Source organism: Macrotis lagotis, chromosome X (genome assembly GCF_037893015.1).
Source record: "Macrotis lagotis isolate mMagLag1 chromosome X, bilby.v1.9.chrom.fasta, whole genome shotgun sequence".
Classification (NCBI taxonomy): domain Eukaryota; kingdom Metazoa; phylum Chordata; class Mammalia; order Peramelemorphia; family Peramelidae; genus Macrotis; species Macrotis lagotis.
The window spans coordinates 293,471,683-293,493,422 of NC_133666.1; the positions used below are offsets into that span (position 1 = coordinate 293,471,683).

A 21,740-nucleotide genomic window follows, 5' to 3' on the forward strand; every position below is an offset into this window, starting at 1 on the left:
CTAGGTATACCATCATGTCATCTGCAAAGAATGAGAGTTTTGTCTTTTCCTTCCCAATTCTAATGCCTTCAATTTCTTTTTCTTCTCTAATTGCTGAAGCTAATATTTCTAATACGATATTGAATAGTAGTTATGATAATGGGCATCCTTTCAACATTTTTTTAAATTTAACTATGTTTAACTTAAAACTTTTAGCTGAGAAAGGATATTCACTTAAGTGTTTTTTAGCATTCTAATTATTGTTCACTTCCAGCTGGGTCCCAAACAATTCATTATGTATATTTTCCTAACATGAAGTAGTTCTTATTCCCTTGAAGGATATAGTACCTACAATGATAGGTTTATTTTGATTATAATAAATGAGAGACTAACCCATAGAATATCTAGAGGTTCATAATTTTATCTAAGGTATGTAGTATGTTCACTTTAAGTCGCTGATTTAGAGCAACCAGTCAACAAACTTTTATTCAGTACCTGCCTGAAGACCTTACTGAGGGAATTTCCCAAACGGGCCATTGACTCCTTCTGTGTTGCTCCTCTAGGAAATATTGGCAACCACTGTAAATTACACCAGTGTGTTCAGACCCAAGGGTTGGCCTCCTGAGTCTCAGTAGTTCAGGGGGGTGGGGAGGAACCATGGTAAATTCCACTGTATTAGCCAGCTTACTCATTCTAGCTGCTTCCTTGTCCTCTTTCTTGAATATTTTCCTCCCTGGTTTACTTCCCCATTAAAAGCAACAATATATGCAAAATCCTTTCAGTAGGGTCCTCCCTGGAGGGCATAGGCACTCTCTAAATCAACAATAACTTCTGAGGGTTCAAATTAAGTGGTGTTACACCTTGGTGTTTAATTCATACTTAATTAGTAATTGTATGATGCTTCTATGGGCAGATTTCTGCCTGGTGCTTTCAAGAATCTGTGGAAACTCAGCTCCTGCTAATTCAGAAAACCTATTCCAAAATCAAAAATTGACTAGAGAAGAGAGTACTTAGGAATTTCAGAGACTACTAGGGTTCCAGGTCCACTTTCCAGGAGTTCAGGAGTAGAAATTCCCTGCCACATTGGGATACTTCGAAATCCCCTATAAGCCCTGCCAAAGTTCAGGAATTTCCTGTCTAATACTTGAATTCCAGTAGCCCCCATAAAGGATGGAAACCTGACATGACTTTGGATTTCTGGAACCATGCTGAGGATTATTCTTGAAACTTCTGGGGAAAATATTGGAACCATGATATCTTCTTTCATGAAAACCATGTTTAGAGTTTCTTTGGCTGGTATACTCCCAGTTGTTAGGGGTGTACCAAGTGTCAAGTTGTTTAGGGTCAGTAACAATGCAGGATCCACTGAGTAGAGGTCAATTCAAAGTAATATTTTGATTTAAATTGTGAAACTCTGAAACTTACCATAGGAGGTTGTGAAATATTTTCTGGAGAGCTTTATAAAAAGGGTAGACAGCCTTTAAAAAAATATCATGCCCGGGATATAGGAGGATGGACTTGATGATGTTCCAGTATGATTTTGTAGAAGCTTTATATGGTATTCGTATTGTTTATTCCTATTGCTCGTCAAGAAAAGAACTTAACTCTGAGAACTATGACCAGCTCAAAAAATAAAATGACAGGGAACTTTTGTTTAAACAATTCTACCTCTTCTAAAGAAAGGACATGACTGATCCATCATTAACAGGAAATGCACTTAGTAGCCCGTGGCACACATTAAACTTTTTTCAAAACTATATACTTTATTTGTGGTGCCTTTTGGCCATTGTAAGTTTCAGGAAAATACTTTGTCCCAACATGGCTTCCCCCCTTATCTTATCCTCAATTAGTGGGAGGCATCCCTGGTCACAATTCAAAAGTTCCTTTGTCCTATTGCATATCAGGTGTTAAGGCCTTCATTAATAAAAAAATAAATAAAACCATGCCCCTATTTACATATCCCAGTAGCCCTAGTCCATAGACCAGGAAGTTAGAGACCACTGTATGTTCTTTGCTACTTGGAGACAGGAGAATATGGAGTGCTATCACATTTGATTGAGAGAGGGAGCAATCTCCGGGCTGGGGAGCAGAGTCAGGAGCTGGAAAACAAGGTTCTTTCTTTGGTGCTATGGCACAAATGATTGGGATTCTAATTCTATGTTGATTAGAAACCAGGATTTGTCTCATTATGACATTAACTAGACTAAGTAGAGATCAAATTCATCATCTGTGGCCTGGCCTAATTTCATTCTAAGTAGTGGGTGCAACATTTTAAATTAGAAGTATTTCAAAATATATTAATTGCTATATCAAAAATATGACCTGAACAATAATCCATTTCTTCAGTAAGCTGTAAGAAATTAACAGTGTCATGAATATGGGAATTTTCTTAAAACATTAGAAAAATCAAAAAGTTTTTGCTATCTTAATAGAATGTATCATCTTAGGATATGAATCTTCTGTAGAATACCTCAGAGAAGAAGACATGAGTAACAGAAATTCAGCTCCTGTCAAAAGCTGAAGAAGCTCATTTGCTGCTAAGATTTTTTTTCCTTTCCTTTGTCACTGTATCAGAGCCAAGAATGATTCCCTCTCAGCCCAAGCCTAGCTGATTTCTGAAATATTATCCTCTTTCATCTAAAACTTTTGACTCTAGTCCAGAAATGGAAACTGAAACATTTCCAAAATGGCCCAATCACATATACCCTTCTATTTACATTTTATTTTTAGTGTTTAAACAAAGAAAACAATTATTTGGCGAGGCTGTTAGAAAAATAATTAGAGACATGCCTCTCTGATCTACTCTGCTGGCACAGATTCAGGACACTGGTCTGCTGGACCCATCCATTAGACATTTTGTCAGGACTCCTCTCCCCACATCCACATTCTCAATATTTCTGGTTTTAATTTCTAAAATTAGAAATTCTAAGATAATGTGGTAACTTGCCACCATTTTAAAACATGGTGTTTTGGTTTATCCCATTACTTTTTCATTCATATTGGATGAGATGTTCATACAGATGCCATTTATTTTACAGTTGAAGCTGCCAGAAGTCAGGAGGCATATAGAGATCATTGACTGTTTAAATGCTCAGCAGAAGGAGTTCTGATTTTAAAGACAGGAAATTTCTGCCAAGGGAACTTATGATAGTTCTGTTTGTGTCATTTCCTAGGTTAAAAATCTTCAATGTCTCTTTAGGGTCTAAAGAATTACTTTGAAACATCTCAGCTTCATATTTAATTTTTCTTTCCAGGCTCATCTCCCTACATTTTTCCACATGTACATCCAGCTAAACTGAACCATTCATCATATCTCAAACATTCTGTTCTCCCCTGCATTTGAGCCATTCTTTTTTTTGCCTTTCCTACCCCCAATTTCTGCCTCTCAAATGCATCCTTCAAGGTTCATCTCATATTTCTATCCCTTTCATGCATCTTTTCCTCATAGTTAATTCTTCTTCATCAACCTCCATACTGAAAAGCATGATCAATCTTTTGAACCACTGGAATTCTTTATCTTTCTTCTGTAATACTTGTGATCTACTTTGTAGTCCAACTATTTGTATTCTTGTCTCATTTTGGGGGATGGTGTAGGAAGGTAGTGGCAGACCAGCAGTTCCATTGATGTAGGGAATTCACAGTATGAAATGCCCACCCCTGATGGAAACGAACAACTCCTCTGTAACATAGAATAATAGATAGCTTCCTTAGCATTAATGAGAGCCTTAATGTCTTGCTCATGGTCATTCAGTCAGTCAATGATAAGACTTAAGCTTGTACCTTCCTGACTCTTAAGTCAACCCTCTATCACAATATCTCACATTCTTGTCTTACCTCGGCCACCTTCTTCCCTCTCCTCCCAAAATTAAAGGACTGAGATGAAGAACTTTAGGGAATTGGATGAATCCTCCAAGAAAACAAGAATTATACACAGCTTACTTATTCAATGCAATATACAGTGCCTAGCATTTTTGTTTCACTGTGAGCATTCACACCTCAGAAATAGACAAAAGCTGACAATCAATGCTGGATTTTTTATTTTGTTGATTGTCTAGACTTAAGAATGTGATGAAGAAAGTGTTAATAAATCAGATTAAACTTAAATGAGGGGCGGCTAGGTGACGCAGTGGATAGAGCACTGGCCCTGGAATCAGGAGTACCTGAGTTCAAATCTGTCCTCAGACACTTAATAATTACCTAGTGTGGCCTTGGGCAAGCCACTTAACCCCATTTGCCTTGCAAAAACTAAAAAAAAAAACCCAAAACCCAACTTAAATGCATGAAGTGCATACAATTCTTTCTTAGATAGCTGTTAAACATTTACCAGTTTACCTTGATTAAAAGAGATACAAGAGATACAAAAAGGAGGCAAAAGATAGTCCTGACTTCAAGGAGCTTACAATCTAATAGAGAGCATATAAACAAATATTTATAAAGCAAGCTATATATATATATATATGTATATATATATATATACATATATTTATATATATATGATAAATAGGAAAACATTAAAAGAGGAATTAAGAGGGTTTGAGGAAGGGTTTCCCTTCCTAGAGGAAGGGCTCCCAAAGAACTTGTGATGCATTCCATAGGGAGTGGGGTGTACAGTATGGTATAGTGAAAGCACTAATTCTGTAGTCAAGGATGTTGAATTCAAATCTCCCCTCCAACACTTGCTACTTTGTATGACCTTTGGTATGTCATAACTTCCCTAGGTCTAAGTTTCATCATCTGTGAGAGGAGGCATTTAGATCTCTGAGGTTCTTTCCTTTTCTAGATCTGTCTTGTTCTATAGAATAGAATTGTGCAAGATGAGAAGTCATGAAGGGCTTGCCACTTTTTCCAATAGAGGAAAGTTCTACATTTATGAAACCATGAGTTGCTTTGATTATTGGTCATAGTATAAGATTCTTGAGGTCAGGTGCTGCCACCTTATTCAGCTTTGTATCCCCCATCCTAGGCCTGATAATGATACTTTTCAATATTCTAGGGCCTCAATAAATATTCGAGCCTTGGATGTCTTAAAAAATGTTAAACATGAATCTAGTCAACAATATGGCCTTTTGTACTACTGAGCATTGCATTTATCATCAGCTTGACATGATTTCCACATGGACCTGAAAATCCTAACTACAGCTAGGGCAAGGTGACCTTGTAAGATACCTTCTAGACACTATAATTCCTTTAGGGGAATTAATCAAGATGAAACTTTGTTCTTAGGAATGTGATCTTTGAAACTTCACTGGCAAATCTCTAACACTTAATGCTAGCAAATTATGAGAGAAATGTATTCTTTGATTTCAGAAGCCTTGTCTAGATCAGTATTTCCCAAGATGGAGTATGTTCTAGTATATGTAGATGAATGCACTTCTGGATACCAGAAGATATCCTAGGATAGGCTAGTACAGTATTTCCTCCTCCTTGTGAAGCAATGTGTGATATTCCATCCTTTTATTTTTGGAAAGACTCAGTTTCCCTCCAAGAGGCAGCATGGTACATTACAGGAAATTTGGAGTCAAAGAATCTTGGTTCAGATTCTTCTTTTCTATTTATTTGAATAAGTTATCTACCTTCTCAGGGTCTCTGCTTTCTTATCTATAAAATGAGGACGTTAAACTTACCTGGCTTTTATGTTCTCTTCTAGTCAGGGTAAATTGGTTTATGTTTAACAACTGACTCTCTAGGGGGTGGCTAGGTGGCTAGGTGGCGCAGTGGATAAAGCACCAGCCCTGGAGTCAGGAGAGTACATGGGTTCAAATCCAGTCTCAGACACTTAACAATTACCTAGCCGTGTGGTCTTGGGCAAGCCACTTAACCCCAATGCCTTGCAAAAACCTAAACAAAAAAAACAAAACAAAACAAAAAACAACTGACTCTGAGAAAGAATTGTATGCATTTAAGTTTAATCTGAATTGTTAACAATTTCTTCATCACTTTCTTAAGTTTAGACAAGTAACAAAATAAAAAATCCAACACTAGTTGACAATTTTGTCTATTTCTGAGATGTAAATACAGTAAAAATTTAACAATCAGCACTTGAACTGGTTCTGGCATACCCCTTCTTCCACCTTTCCACCCATAATTCTTTATCCTGGTGAGGTTGTATAGCTCCCATCCTCTTGTATGATTTTAAAACAATCATTCTTTGCAGAAGTGGTATGTTATTATGCAAAGAGCAATAGATTTGGAGGCAGAGGACTGTGATTCAAATCCCAAAAATCTCATCTTTGGAAGCAAGTCATTTAAGTTCTCTGGTCCTCAGTTTCTTCATCTGCAAATTAAGAAATTTGGACTAAATAGATTCTGAGGTCATTACTAGTTCTATATCTATGATTCTCCTAACAATATCAAGGCTTTTATTTATTCTTTCAATCAAAAGTAATTTTGAAAATTTGAGCAGGAGCAGTTTTGTGGCATTCCTGTGATACCAAGAAATGCCATCAGTTAAGAATCATTGGATTCTAGGACAAGGTGACAGAGTTAGTGGTACCTAGTGGATAATGGTACACTAGGACTAGGAAAGGACCAATATTAGGAAACTATTCTCAATGTATTGATTATTAAGCAGGTATTCCATCTCTAATTTCCACATTCCTCTGAAAGTCAAAATATTTTCCACTAATAAGATATTGACCCCAAACAATAACAAAAAAGAACAGCATGTTGCTTTAGATGAACTCTGGAGACCTAGAGCATTCCAACTCTGGCAAGAGTTCAACAGGCCTTTGGTCTTTTAACTTTGCTCCAAAAAGTGAGTGAAAACCATCAACACACTTGAGGATTGACCCACAGGAAACTTGTCTATGTGTGCTTATCTGGCTTATGTTAACTTGACTAAACTCCATCTGTTCAATTTACATTATCCAGATTCTATGATAACTACAGATTTCTTATTGCTAAGCTTGTAGAAACATATGATTATCATTATATTTATCACTTTCTGAACATGTAATTTTAAATGAGGAACTAAGAAAATACTTCAATTGGAGAGAGAAGGTTTATTTCTTAGGTCAAAGGCAAGTGATTGAAGTCATAAATTCAGCTGCTTTAAAGGTTCCCTTTGTTTCTCAGAATGTGTGTGTGTGTGTGTGTGTGTGTATGCGTACGCACACGTATGTTAGCAATAGCATTGAGATCACTGGGTGATGGTGTGAGTCAATGATTGGATATGGTTAGGAATCAGATCTGTGATTTCACTATTGTAAAGAACTTTCAGAGGAAGAACATTAAATTGCCAATGTAGACTAGTCTTAAAAATTTGTCTAAACCAAGCACCAAGAGCTTAAGTGATTTGTTCTAGATCGCATAGTCTATATCAAAGGCAGAACTTGAACCATAGACCCAGAAAATGGTGTTTATTTAATGAGTAGGGAAGAGCTTGAGGATTATATTCTCTAGAAATTTTATATCTTTATATCTCTATCTCTATCTGTTTATCTATCTATCTGGTTTTTGCAAGTCAATGGGATTAAAACAATGTGACTTGCCCTAGGTCACACAGCTAGGTAATTATTAAGTATCTGAGGTTGGATTTGAACTCAGGTCCTCCTGATTACAGGGCTGAGGTGTAAATACAGTAAAAATTTAAAAATCAGCACTTTGAGCTGGTTCTAGCATACATACCCCTTCTTCCGCCTTTATACCCATAATTCTTTATTTTGGTGGGGGGGTGACATCCCATTGTGCCATCTAGCTGCCCCTTCTCTATCTTGATATAGATATAGATAGATTTAAAAGTTTATGTAAAATGTATCCCCATTCTATGAACCTATGTTCCCTACCTCACCCTTCTACATAGAGAAGTGGGATGATATATATATATATATATAGATATAGATATATAGTAAATATTCAATGTCACTCATACAGTCAAATATGTTACTGTTGCTTGGGTTTAGTTGATTCTTTTTTTGTTGTTGTATAAGAGGGTACTATGGGTGATGAGAAAACGTTATTGGAAAGTAACTTATCTGAGAAACAAAAAGCATCAATAAAACTTTATATTTTAAAACAAAAAAATTGGCAATTGAAAGTTAAAGAATCCCAAAATGTCAGTGGGTTCTGCCAGAAAGGTTGAGAAACTGAGACTATGTTTATTCTTAGACAAGGTAAATTCTTTCAGGCTGCTTTTTATTAGTTCAACATTTTGAACATATCTAGTTTTCTAGTAAATGAGGAAATTATTTCTTTACTCATTGATCCACATTTTGTTGTCTATGACATTGCTGGAATTGTAAAAACCCTTAATACTGAGATATGTAATAAAGGAAGGTGGTTGGTTCCTATCCACATGAAGATGACTGCCAGCAGCCCCTAGTAAAATGATAAAAGTTAGTGAAATTTACCTTTGTCACCCTCTTTCTCTCCTGCTCCTCAAATTTGGTCTTTGCTTCCTTTTCAGTTCAATCCAACAAATACCTGTGAAGAACCTACTAAGTGCAAGGGCTATATATCCTAGTAAGGACTTCAAAGACTTTATGTCCTTCTAAAACAGACAATCTGTACACAAGGTAATAGATTATAAACTATACACAAAGTAATTTCAAGAGGGAGAAATTACTAATAACTAGGTGAGCTAGGAGTGGGGGGGGAGGGGACTGATCAGAAAGGCATAAAAACTTTCACTTGAGCTATATATAACACCTTGTTTTCCCCTGCTTTGCCCTTTGCTAAACAAACTGTTTAAAACTAAGATGGTAAAGTCTAAATAGAGCTAAATGTGATTTCTTAAATTTTAGAAGCCATCAATGTTACCAAATCCCAGAAATAGAAATGTCAGCTACCATGCCAAAACTAATAAGGAGATTTGGCAAAGGGGGTGGAAGACACTCTGTTCTTTCTCAAAGACCCTCAATTTCTTGAAGTTTGCCACCTATTTAGTCTAAACAGAAGAACTACTTTGGAAATTACAATTTAGCTTAGACAAGGACAAAATTTAGGGGTAGAAAGACTTAAAATCATTGAATAAGGGCATAATAATAGAATTCTGGTCTTGAACCTAGAAAATCTTGAATTCAAATGCCTACTCAACAATTACCTAGTTCTGTGATTTTGAGCAAGGCCATTTTAACTCTAATGGATACCCATTTCCTCCACTGTAAAATAGTTATAATGAGAGCTCCTGCCTCACAGGCTTTTTTGAGGATCAAATGATAAATTAAAACATGTGTCAAGTGCTTTGCAAACTGAAAGTGCTCAAGGAATGGGAACAATTACTTATTCCAGGTCTACTCTCCTTTGAGAAAACTCAAGCTTACTAAACAGATTAAACTGTCATGGGTTATAAAAGGTTTATTTGCTTTATAAAATGATTTGCTTAGGGGTTATTTTAAACATTTCTGCTTCTAGTATTTGACTGACATACTTTTTTTTTGAAACACATCTATTATATCTGCCTTTAAAGAATTACAAACAAATAAAAAAATATGAATATGAGAGATATCAGAATAATTAAAAGTGAGCTTGTCTTATTTTTATAGGTGGAAATAGGGAAGGGAATCAAAATTGTCATTCCTTGGTTTACAAACTTTATATAAGAGATGTATTTCTGAAAAGTATTATGTTCACCAAACTTCTGGAAACTATATATATATTCCTGTTATATAAAAGGGATTCTAGCTGCTGTTTTTGAAAGGACCCTGTGGTGAATAATTTTATGGTGCAAAAATCTTTTTTTTTAATGTGAAGTATGCTTTCATAATAGTTACCCTGCTAATGTATCAGTTGAATGAGATGTAATAAGGGGGTGTTGAGTAGAGACAGAATCTTGCCTTGATGAACCACAAGGAAAGTGCTACCTGGCAAGAACCTTATTGAAGCACATGTCTCTCTCATTTGCCCAGTCAGAAATGGTTATTTCTAAGTCTCACGATCTGAGCTGGCTTTTAGCCCATTCATATACCAAGGTGTAACAATTCTGACTTGCACATGATGACATTTTTTGCTGATAGGAGATGCAAAAAGCCTGTCCTGGGACAGTCCCAACTTTGTGCCATTTTGTAAAATGCTGTGAATGCAGAGATGTCATAATAAATCAGTGATCTTGGGAGAATACTCAACCAAATCCTGTCAGCATCCAGCATTGTAAAGATTATAAATGTGTCCAGTGAGCTTACCTTATCTCAGGCTCCATGCTCAAATATGCACATTAGGTCTTTTATCAATGTTCTCTGATTATCATTTGGAGGAGGTAATATTTTTAGAGACAGCTCTTTATTATATTTTCAGAGTCAGCTCTTTATTATCTGCACTCCTAGAGAAAAGTAGTGGTGCAGATAATAAAAAAAAAAAATAGCAAGAAGACCAAAAACAATGTTTGTTTGGTACTAGAATGTATCACAAGAGTTTGTTTTTGTTTTTGCTTTCAGCTAGGGGGTGAGAAAATAATGTTTAGCGGTATTTTTCTGCTAACTTTTGGTTTTTTAACACCCCAATTTCTCTTTTGGGGAGGTCTGCCTTATAGCAAAGAATAAACAAAGAAAGAAAGTAATGATCTATACCTATAGTTTCCCACTATGGCAAAGAAGGATGGGGATATGGTTCTGTCTCATATCTTATCTGAAGGAAGGGCATAAGGCCAATCCTTTTTACCTAATTATTTTCTTAGATTAATATAAACATTCCCTGATCACACAAGATCTAAGAGTACAGGGCAACATGGTAATATTTTGGGTGGCAGAAGAAAATTGGGTAAATGTGCAAAATTGGCCATAGAGAATATATGATTGATATATGCATTATAATATAAATAAATTATATATAATAATATGTGCATTATAATGTTAGAGATGAGAATTTAGGTCATTTGAAATTGTTTTTTTAAAGGGGGTTCTTGAATTTTTTTCTTGATTGTGCTTGAGACTGTCTCCCTTTACTGTTCTTTGGAGCAATTATGATTCATGTTTCTGACTCAGCTCTGACTAGGACTCTCTGGAGAATTTCAAAATATTAGGAAGTGACCTCTGTGCTCATCTGATTCATCTCTCTCCTATTACAGATGACGACAAGGCCTGCACACTTTGCCCATAGTGATACAGGTAAAAGATGGTCATGCTGAACCTCATACCCAAGAGTTCTAAACACCAATCCAAGTCTCCTTGTAAACTATACTGCTGCCAGTAGGCTCAGTTTTTACCTCAGAACTGTAGCTACTACTATAATTAATTAAAATTGGCTCTGCTAAGCTTGGTCAAATACCACTTTTCATTTGAGAAGGCAATAACCTTTTGCTTCGTACTGGGTTGTTTGATCCATTTATGAACCTTTTTATATGCCCCATTTATTATAGTCCATTTAGAATCTTTTTTTTATCAAGCTTTCCATTCTCAGCAAGAAGCCACTATTTAATCTAATCTAGCTGTGTAAGAGTGCATCAAAGGAAATTCCATGCACCCTAAATTTAATCACCTAAATGATAAGACAAAATGAGGGGAGGTGTTCTGGAGGTGTAAGACAATAGGACAAGGAAAGAAGCATGAGTCTGCTTCAGGATATTGATATTTCATGCTGGATCAAATAATAAAAAAAATCAAGATAACAGTATAAATGGGCAAAGGAAACATTGTGCTCGTGAGGTCTTTAACTCTGAATGAGTCTGTCTTTGTTCAAATATATTCATTAAAATAGCTATTTTGTAGATTGCTTAGTATTATTTTTCATAAACTCTTTGAATAATCAAATTGATAAAAAGACTATCTCTTCTCCTCTCCCCCCACCCCCCACAAAATAAGCTTTTTAAACCTTTGTAGACCCATTCTTTTTAAAGGAATCAGCACAGGAAATGATATCTGGTAGTGTTCCTATTAATGACAAATATCAATAGCAGTTAAGAAATTCAAAGAATAGCCTTACCCTCTTTTGCAAACATTTTTTAGGAGGAGTACTTCTTTTCCTAGTAAATCAACTGCCAACAGCTGCTATTTGGGGCAGCTTTTGTCTTTGTTAGCTGGAATTCAGATATTAAGTAAAAGGAGTAAAGGTGGACTATTCTCAATATATTTTCTGAGAATTTCTCTCTCCCCACTCCTACCCTAGCAAATAAACACACAACACAGTTTTTCTCTCCATTTTCAAAAAGGCATCACAGTTATCTATTTACAGTCTGCAATCTATTAGTTCAATTACTGAGACCTATGATCCCCAGCTTCTAGTTTACTTCTTTTATAAGACTGATACATCAATAAAACTTATACCTTCAACTGAGATCTAAAGTGAAGTCACTGAAAAGTTATGATAAATACCAAAGCTTTTCTTTACATATTATTATCCCAAAGGACATGAAATATGACTGGATTTTATAGGAGACACCCAAATGTTGAAGACCTCTTGGAAATTCAGTAACTAAAGTCTTATGAATTAAGATCCAGAATGGATTAGTTTAATAGCAAACTTCATTCTGTGGTGATTAAATTATTATGATATTTCATTATTTTATTGGTACATTCTCCATGAAAGAAAAAAATGTTGGTGTTTTTTGTTACTTAACTGATGACATGAACTCTCATCATATATATTCCTTCCTTTTCAGAGACTGATTCACCATTTAGTATAGAATACTGGCCAGAGCTCTGAGATAAGAGAGTCAAGCCTTAGCCCAAATACTGAATACTGTGTGATATTTTCTCAGAAGCAATTCTTTTTCTTCAGAATTGGCCTCTGAATTGAATAAAAAGGAACTCTTGTGGTCAAAACCTGGATGTCTATTCAGTAGAGGAACTTAAGTCTTTCATTTGTCTATGAGACCATCATCTATCCTCCATTTTAGCTATAAAAGGGAGTATGTTATCTTTTGAAGAGAGATTGATTCTGATTGGCTTTGACGAATGGAACATCATACATGTAAACTGCCTCCTATGGCAAATTTATTTTGCTACCCCATGCTTCTATATTATAACTAAATGTTTAATAGTGTGCACACATGCCAAAGTGATTATCACAGCAGTAGCCTTATAAATGAGCACTGTAACATATGGCTTGCAATCAAAACCAAGAGTTACCTATACTAAGAGAAATTGCAAGTTCTCTCCTCCGCCAACCTACTTTTTAAAGGACTCCTTATTAGTTTGCTGTATGAACTCTTTGTGAACATAATGAGGTTCACATGAAAGACAAGAGGAGGGATGGAATTTGAGAGGCAGTCTGGGGAAGTGGAGACAACTGAATCGGGAGTCTGAGGACCTTGGTTCAAATACTGTCCCTGTGTCACCTTGAGGAAAGTTGCTTAACTTCTTTGAGCCTCAGTTTCATCATATGTGAAATGTTTAATTTTTAACAAGATGTTCTCAGAGATACCTTTGAGGTCTAAATCTGTCAACAATGTGAGAGTGCCAAGTATTTTCAATGTCTGCTAATAGTACTATCTTTCACACATGGACTGGTAGGGAAAGAAGATCATCACCAGTGAAGTCAGACACTCTGGATTTGAATCCTGGATCTTCTGTTTTGACTTCTGAGCAGTAGTTTCTTTTTCTGCAAGAAAGGGGAAGGGACAAATGATATTTGTAAAACCTACCTCACAGGATTGTTATGGGGACATGCTTTGTAAACCTAAAAGTATTATATAAATGTAGCTTTTCAATTTCAATCTAAAGAAGTCTTGAATCACTTTCTAATTTTTGACTTATGGTCAATGGTATGCTTGTAAATTTTTAACAACCAGCTTTCTGGGATTAGTGAAAGGTACTACCACACTTTTAAGTTTAGTGAAACATTATTAATTTTAGTAATATTGATATGTTGTTCATCACTTTCTTTGGATTAGTCAGTCAGCAAAATAATAAGTCAAGCTCTGATTTCCAAGGTGTAAATAATCATGTGAAAATTAAATTCTTTGGGGGAGCTAGGTGGAGCAGTGGATAGAGTACCTGCCATAGAGTCAGAAGGACTTGAGTTCAAATTCAGCCTCAGATACTTAATAATTACCTAGCTGTGTGACCTTGGGCAAGTCACTTACCCCCTCCATTGCCTTACCAAAAAAAAAAAAAAGGGAGAAAATTGAGTTCATCCCTGAATACACTAGAATTCAAAGAAATTAATTACTTATCCTGGATTTCACAGTGCTAAGAGTTAAAGCTACCATATTCTGTTGTGATAAGGTCAACTTTAGTTTGCAGCCTTTGCACTACCTTCAGCAGCCCATGTGACTGAAGTATCTATTAGCATACTCTCCTCACCATTGTCATCAGTAAAGAATCACTGAACACAAATTTAAAGTATTCCTTTCTTTCCCTTTGTAATTCTTTTCTGGGGCAAAGATTAGAACATCACCATTGTTTTAGATAATTGCTAGGTGAGTAAGAAAAAATAATTTGATTCTAAAATTCTAGCTCTATTAAATATTCCTTAAATGGAGAAAAAATTATCTTAATTTGGTTGTATCCAATTCTTAATGACCCTTTCTGGGATTTTCTTAGCAAAGATACTGGAGTAGTTTGCCATTTTCTTCTCTAGTTCATTTTACAGATGAAGAAACTGAGGCAAATTGGGTTAAATGACTTGCCCATTGAGTCAAAGCTAGTATCTAAGGTCAGATTTGAACTCGGGATAATAAGTCCACTACACCATCTAGGAGCCTGTAATTTTTTTAAGAATCACCAAAAACTTTCTTGGTATGGACCGTTACACTGGATATTGTACTTTGATATGGAAAATTACAGGATCAGTGACTGGGGATATAGAGGGGTGTATTTATACAACCTATATAGGAACAATATCAGAATTGATTAGATTTTTTGGTAGAATGGAAAGAGACTAGGTAGAAGTCAGAAGATTTCAGACACTTGGTACCTCTCCCTCAAAAAAAACATCTGAATAAAATGAAAATGAAAAGTGGTGTACAGAAAGCACATTCAGATAGTCCCCTAAGAGGACTGTGTACATCAGATGGCTGTGTATATATATCTATATCTATATCTATATCTATATCTATATCTATATCTATATCTATATCTATATCTATATCTATATCTATATCTATATCTATATCTATATCTATATCTATATCTATATCTATATCTATATCTATATCTATATCTATATCATCTATATCTATATCTATATCTATATCTATATCTATCTCTCTCTCTCTCTCTCTCTCTCTATATATATATATATATATATATATATATATATGTATATATGACCTTCAATGTGTAATCGTCTTTTTTTTATGGAAAAGATATCTTTTCTTAAAAAAATAAAAACAAATACATTCTGATTTATGTTGAAAAGAGAATGGGAGGAGGCTAGGTGGCTCAGTGGATAGAGCAGCAGCCCTGGAGTCAGGAGTACCTGAGTTCAAATCAGGCTTCAGACACTTAATCATTACCTAGCTGTGTGGCCTTGGGCAAGCCACTTAACCCCATTGTCTTGCAAAAAAAAAGAATGGGGGGACATATGTAGTGAGACATGAGGTAGTAGAAAGAGCACAGTACTTTTTTTTTTGTTCAGTCAAAAATGTTGATGTGTTCTTAGTCTGCATCAGTAGAGTTGTGGTGCCAGAACAAGTGAGGTTACAGTCCCACTGTCTTCAGTTGTGGTCAGACCACATCTGGAGTATTGTGTTAAGTTCTTTCTGTCATATTTTAGAAAGGACATTGACAAGTTGGAGCAGGTTTCAGTTCATGAGGGGCCTGGGAACTATGCCATTAGCACAAACTGTGGATATTTATTCTATTCTGTGGAATAAAAATACTTAGGTTGGATATTATGACTATTTTCAAGTATTTGCTGTACAATGAAAGAGGGATTCAAGTTTTTTTTGTGGGGCTGGGAGAGGAAGGAGGAGTCTGGTCTGAGAAAGTAGAATTAGGAACAATAGATAGAAGCTACAAAGTTTGATTCTGAGCTTCAATTAAAAAACAACTATAGCAATAACAACTTCCTAGCAACTAGAGCTATCCAAAAATAGAATGAGCTGCTTTGGGAACATGTGAGGACTCCATCACTCTAGATCTTTTAAGTCCAGATACATGACTGGAGTCCCTAGATTATAAATGTTTTTTGCCTGAGTATAAAAAAAAGCTTCTTCTTCAGGTATGACTAGATTACTTCTATGGACTTTTCTAACTGGAATATATAGCCTTATAACTTTTCTTTCATTTCTATTTTTCATAACTACAAGAATCAATTATTTATTAAATGTGTACTGAATAGCAGACATTGTACTAAGCCCTAAAAATAGAAGAAAAGATAATCCCTATCCTAAAGAAAATTCTATTCTTTTTGTGTGTGCTTCATAACCTTTCATTTCAACAAATATTTATTAAGTGCAACTCCCATAAGGCTGTGCTAAGTGCTTCAAATACTATGGAAATGAGTTATTTTAGAGAACTGCCTGTAAAAAAAAAAGCTTCTATCAATTTAGATTGTCACCAGGTCTAACACTTTCAATTTTAGAGACTTTCTTTTACAGACTTGTTACTACTTACAATTTACATTTACATTCACAATGAACATTTACATAACCCTTGAAGGCTTGCAGTGTTTTATGTTTTCTATGGTTTTGATCCCCAAAACTACCATAAAAGGTTGCCTTATTACCATTTTTGTTTCAGTCCAGGAACAATGACATATTAATTCCATGGCATTCTGGCTTCCCTCTATGGAAGAAACAACATGGTGAATTGGAAAGTGTGTTGAACTTGGAGGTGGGTGAGACCTGCTTCTGAAACTCATTAGTGATGTGATTGGGGTCAAGTAATTTAACCTTTCTATGCCTCAGCATCTTTCCCCATAAAACTGCATTAATGATACCTGCAGTATCTATCTCATGGAATTGTGAAGGGTATGAAAACCTTTATCTCCCTAAAACTCCAAATAAAAAAGCAGTTATTATTGTTGTTATTATTAAGAGGAATTTTCTCTTTGAAAGAATTCTCCCAGGGGTGGACAGAAAAGTTCCCTAAGCTCCAATTGGCTAAATGTCAAAGCAATTCTAAAGTACCACAACAGATGTAGCATTACAACCAAGGGCTTCATTCACACAGTGATGATGGTTGTTCAAGAAAGAGGCATGAAAAAGTAAGGGGAGAACTGAAGAGAAGTAATGACTAGAAAACTTAATCACCTGGTGATTTCAGCATAAAATTTTGCTTCAAATTCCTACTTAGCATCTTGTTAGGTTGAAACTTTGCCAAAATATTTGGAGGAACAATCTCATCTGGAACAACTGGACCTTCCCTCCTCACTTCAAGTTACTTCATTAAGAAAATTCTATTCTGATAGGGTAAGGTAACACTTAAAAGGAGGGAAGCAATGGATGATGTTGGAGGGGAAGGAATAAATACTTAAGGGTACTGGTGAGGAGGTAGTGAAATCTAGAAGGGTAGAAGAATTGAAAAAAGAAAAGTCAGTATGAATGACCTGGGCACTTTATGAAAGGTGCCTCCAGTCAGAAATTCACCAATCAGGAGAGGTAAAGGGAAGAAGGCAGCAACTAGGTGAGAAGACTACTGATAAAGAGAGTCCAGAGTCAGGAGTGGAGGCAGAAGATAGTGCCATCACCAAAAGACAGAGTCAGACATGACTGAACAACAATTGAACAATCACAATATGTTGGTAAAAGGCAGTGAGGATGTTGTAAAAGATAGGAAGTGTTTCTGTTTTAACTCCACTCTGCCTCCAAGTCTATGGAAGTCTCTCGGGCTTATCAAAGAAGCACTAAACTAATCTCACTCTTCCACTCTCTTCCAGTAAAATGGTACTTTTTTTTAGGTTATATATGTTTAGACATGAAAAGCATATTTCCATGTGAGCCATGCTGGAAAAGAAAACATAGACTAAAAACCCCCAAGAAAAAGAAAGTATCTGCATTCAGATTCCATCATTTCTTTCTCTGGAGATGGATAGAAAGCATCTTTCATCATAAGTCCAGCAGAATTTTCTTGGATCATTGTATTGCTGAGAAAAGCTATGTTATTCACAGGAGATCATCTTACAATATTGCTATCTCTGTGTACAATGTTCTCCTGATTCTGCTCAATTCATGCTGTCTTGCTATGTTTTTTCCCTTTTTCCCCCCAATTACATGAAAAGGTCGTTTTCAACATTCACCTTTTTGTAAAGTTTTGAGTTCCTCATTTTCTATCATCTTTCCTTTTATCCCCCTTCCCCATGACAGTGAACAATCTGATGTAGGTTGTCCATATACAATCATGTATAACATATGAAATGATTCTATTGGTAAACCCTAAGGAAGGTATCTACCTTTGTACAATACAGGTAGGAGCTCTTTCTGGGTTTTGTAGTATACATTCTTTTTTTTCAAATTCAAATTTTTCAAATAAAAATACATTATATAAAGAGAGATGGTCAGAAGCACTGTACTTTATGTGTTTTCCCTCTGGAAATAAACATTTCTGGGTTACCAGCCACCTGCTGTCACATTTTGATTACTTACGTTTTTTTCTTTCAGTTAATTTTAGCAAATGTAGAAGTCAAGTCTTTGAGGTAAAGACACCTCTCCTCCCAAAACCTGTTTCTTTCTCTGTAGTGTAAACACTCTAAGGGTCTCTTCAGTTTGGAATTCTGTGACTAGGAGAGTTTGTTTGCCAAGGAATAGTCAGTCACAAAGCAATTAGTATTCTGAGTGAAACTGAAAATTTTTGAAGACCAGTATGTTCAGAAGATCTGGGTAGAAATCTCACTTTAAATATTTATTGACTGTACATCTAGCTTTTATTATTATTGGCACCTTGTTGGGTTAGTGGATAGAACAGTCAGAAAGAACTGAGTTCAAATGTGGTCTCAGATAGTAATGTTGTAACCCTGGACAAGTCACTTAACCCTATTTGTGTCAGTTTCTCATTTATAAAGAAATGTCAAACTACTCCATTATCTTTGCCAAGAAAACCTCAAATGGGGTCCCAAAGAATCACACACACACACACACACACCCAAAAACAATTGAATAAAATAACTATAAGCAAATCAACTTATTTCTTAGTCTTATTTTCCTCATTTGCAAATGAAGATCTCAAAACTTGTAAGCCCACTTGATGAGATTGTTAAGGAAACACTTAGCAAAGCACCTAAAGCATTAAAATGTAATTTACTATTATTCATTTATGACATGAAATTATTGTCATGAAAGAAAATGAATGCTTTTATTTTTATATGTTGATATATTTATTGTAGTGATTTTCTCATTAAAATGATTTCTTTTGACATGGAAAGGGAACAAATTTAATAGGTTGTGCCAGTTTTTATCTTTGTTCAGAGCTAAAAGTCAGTTAAAACAATATTATCTGCATATCTTAGGAAGGCATAGAATTTGGAACTCAAAACTTTTAATAAAAATGTTAAAAAATTGAAGAATTTATAATATTATCATTTATATGCAAAATGTCCTTGCTCCATGGAGTCTCAAATACATATGTTTACTATTGAGGCTATAAGATGTTGCAGAAAAATTATAGAAATTGGGGATAGATCAACTTCCAGAGCAGAGACTTCATAGCTATGGGACTTTGGACAAGTCAATTTATCACTCTGAGTTTTATTTTCTTACTTGAAAAATTAAGATTATATTTCACTACCTCAGTATCATTGTGAGGAAAATGATTTCTAAAGTGTTAGAAATGTGCATTACTTTTAGATTTGGAGTGTGTGTGTGTGTGTGTGTGTGTGTGTGTGTGTGTGTGTGTGTGTGTGAATGCATATGTTAATGCATTTATATGCAGATTTAAATTTGTTTGACTTTGTGTAACTCCAAAGTTACCAGGTTTCTATGTTCAGAGGCACCTTGGAATACATTCCATCTCTCCCAAGTTTTGGGGACTATCTTAAATTTGAAACAATATGATACTGTTTTGCCTTGGAAATTGGAAAATACCAATAGATAATTGATGTCTAACCAGGAGGTTGTAATTTTCTTGAGCTGGTCCTATGATAGCTGAGCTTCAAATTAGCTTTAGCCTTTGCACTTGGCCTCTGTTAGGGTTCAGCAAGAGAAGGAAGTGGTCCTCTTGGCTCAGAATTAAAACAACATTGCCAATGGAGTTTTCAAGCAACAGACTTTTAGAAATGATTTGTTTTTCCATTGTTTATTGACCCCACCCATTTTACCAAAATTCCTAAACCTTTATCTGTTAGCCATCCCCCCATCTTCTCCACCTGTTCCCAAACTCAGTAACTGAGAAAATCTAATCATCAGCCTACCACAGATCTACCCCCCAAAACACTGATTCTTATGAAAATTAATCCAGAAGAAAATTCTTTGTTTTTTTTTAATCTTACTATGTAGCTTCCTTTTGGCTCTGAACAGATGAATAAGAGAGTCCATTCATGGTTGTGCTCCAGCACATGGATCTCTGACTATATATACATACACACACACACACACACACACACACACACACACACACATCCTGTGTGACTTTAGTTCATATTCACTCCTTCCCAGGTTTGCCACCCACTATTCTGGAGACCTTCCTGAGTGTTCTCTTTACATTACATGATTATGAACAGTGAATCTGTCCTGTCCTTTACCTGTCCCTAGATCTCACACTATGATCAACCTATCTTTTTTTCCCAGTCATACACTTATTTTATGATGTTATTTGCACCGTATTTCACTCACAAAATTCCTTGAAATTCTCGCACAAAGATGGAGATTGTGGATTTGGTACCATTATCTCAATCAAATACAACTTCCCTTTTTGATGGGGTATGTGAACGACTAACAATTTTACACTAATTGGCAACACAGCTTTGATGCCCTTAGAGGGGGACCTGCTTCATTGATCAAACTATTGCCAGCCACTGACCTGTAGAGTTAAACAAGTTAAACAATTTCACCTGCTTTGTTCCTTGTGAAGATTGAGACATGGTTCATTCATCCACTGTGCATAATAAAGAAGAAATGAAAAGGACTTGGCAGATGGGTAAAGGGGATGTGGAGTGGTGAGAAAGAATGCTGCAGTTCAGATGAAAACTGAACCCATTCTATCCATAGCAAGTGCAAACACATGTCCCAGTTCAGTGGAGGTGATAAAAGAAATGTCCTATATTTAATCAAAAACAACAATGCAATAGAATTAACTTTGAGGTTTCATTTATTTAGGCAATGCCTCCCCCTCCTTATAGTTTTTCATCATTTTCTCTAGGGCTCATAAATGTTTAATCTTTTAAAGAGATCTTTGGTCTCCCTTACTTTTATCACGAGCATTTGTCTTGTCCTTGATTACTGCCAATATAAATATTATGTTCATTTTCCTGCCATCAGTGAAAGTAGGATTTTGTCATATCTTTATAACTTGATCTATTCTAGAACCTAGAAAGTTCAATGGGTTCTTTCTTAACATATATATGGATGACAGTAAGTTGATATCATTTTGAAGTGAATGTGGTAATGCTTTTGGTCTCATTTTTATTTTGTGAGTACTCATTTTGCCAGTGGATTTTCTGCATAATATAACGATTGCTATACAGTTTCTAATTTATAATATTAGCAATCAGAGGCTGCAGTGCTGGACTTGGAATCAGGATATATCTGACTTCAAATCTTGACTAAGACAATAATAACTGCGATCATGGGGAAGTAATTTTCTTGGCCTCAGTATCTTATTTGTGAAATGGGGCTAAAATCAGCATTTACATCCTAGGATTCTTTTGAGTCTCAAATAAGACAATATACATAAAGCTGTTTGCTAACCTTAAAACACTATGTAAATTTAGTTATTAATCATCATCATCATTTCATTTCTTATGGTCATGTGTACTTTGAATAAAGAGATGTTTTATTCTTTTTTTTAAGGCTT

At 35.4% G+C, this 21,740-nt stretch overlaps 1 protein-coding gene and 1 long non-coding RNA gene across 3 annotated transcripts in view; both read left to right on the forward strand.

The window, feature by feature from the left end:
* Positions 1-14,880, forward strand: part of LOC141497711 (uncharacterized) — a 75,912-nt gene extending 61,032 nt beyond the window's left edge. For both annotated transcript variants that reach the window (XR_012471413.1, XR_012471414.1), the window contains exons 4-5: positions 8,384-8,492; positions 10,979-14,880. This is a non-coding gene — a long non-coding RNA (uncharacterized LOC141497711). The remainder of the gene's footprint in view (positions 1-8,383; positions 8,493-10,978) is intronic.
* Positions 1-21,740, forward strand: part of CCBE1 (collagen and calcium binding EGF domains 1) — a 352,034-nt gene that overhangs the window by 138,328 nt on the left and 191,966 nt on the right. The window lies entirely within an intron of this gene.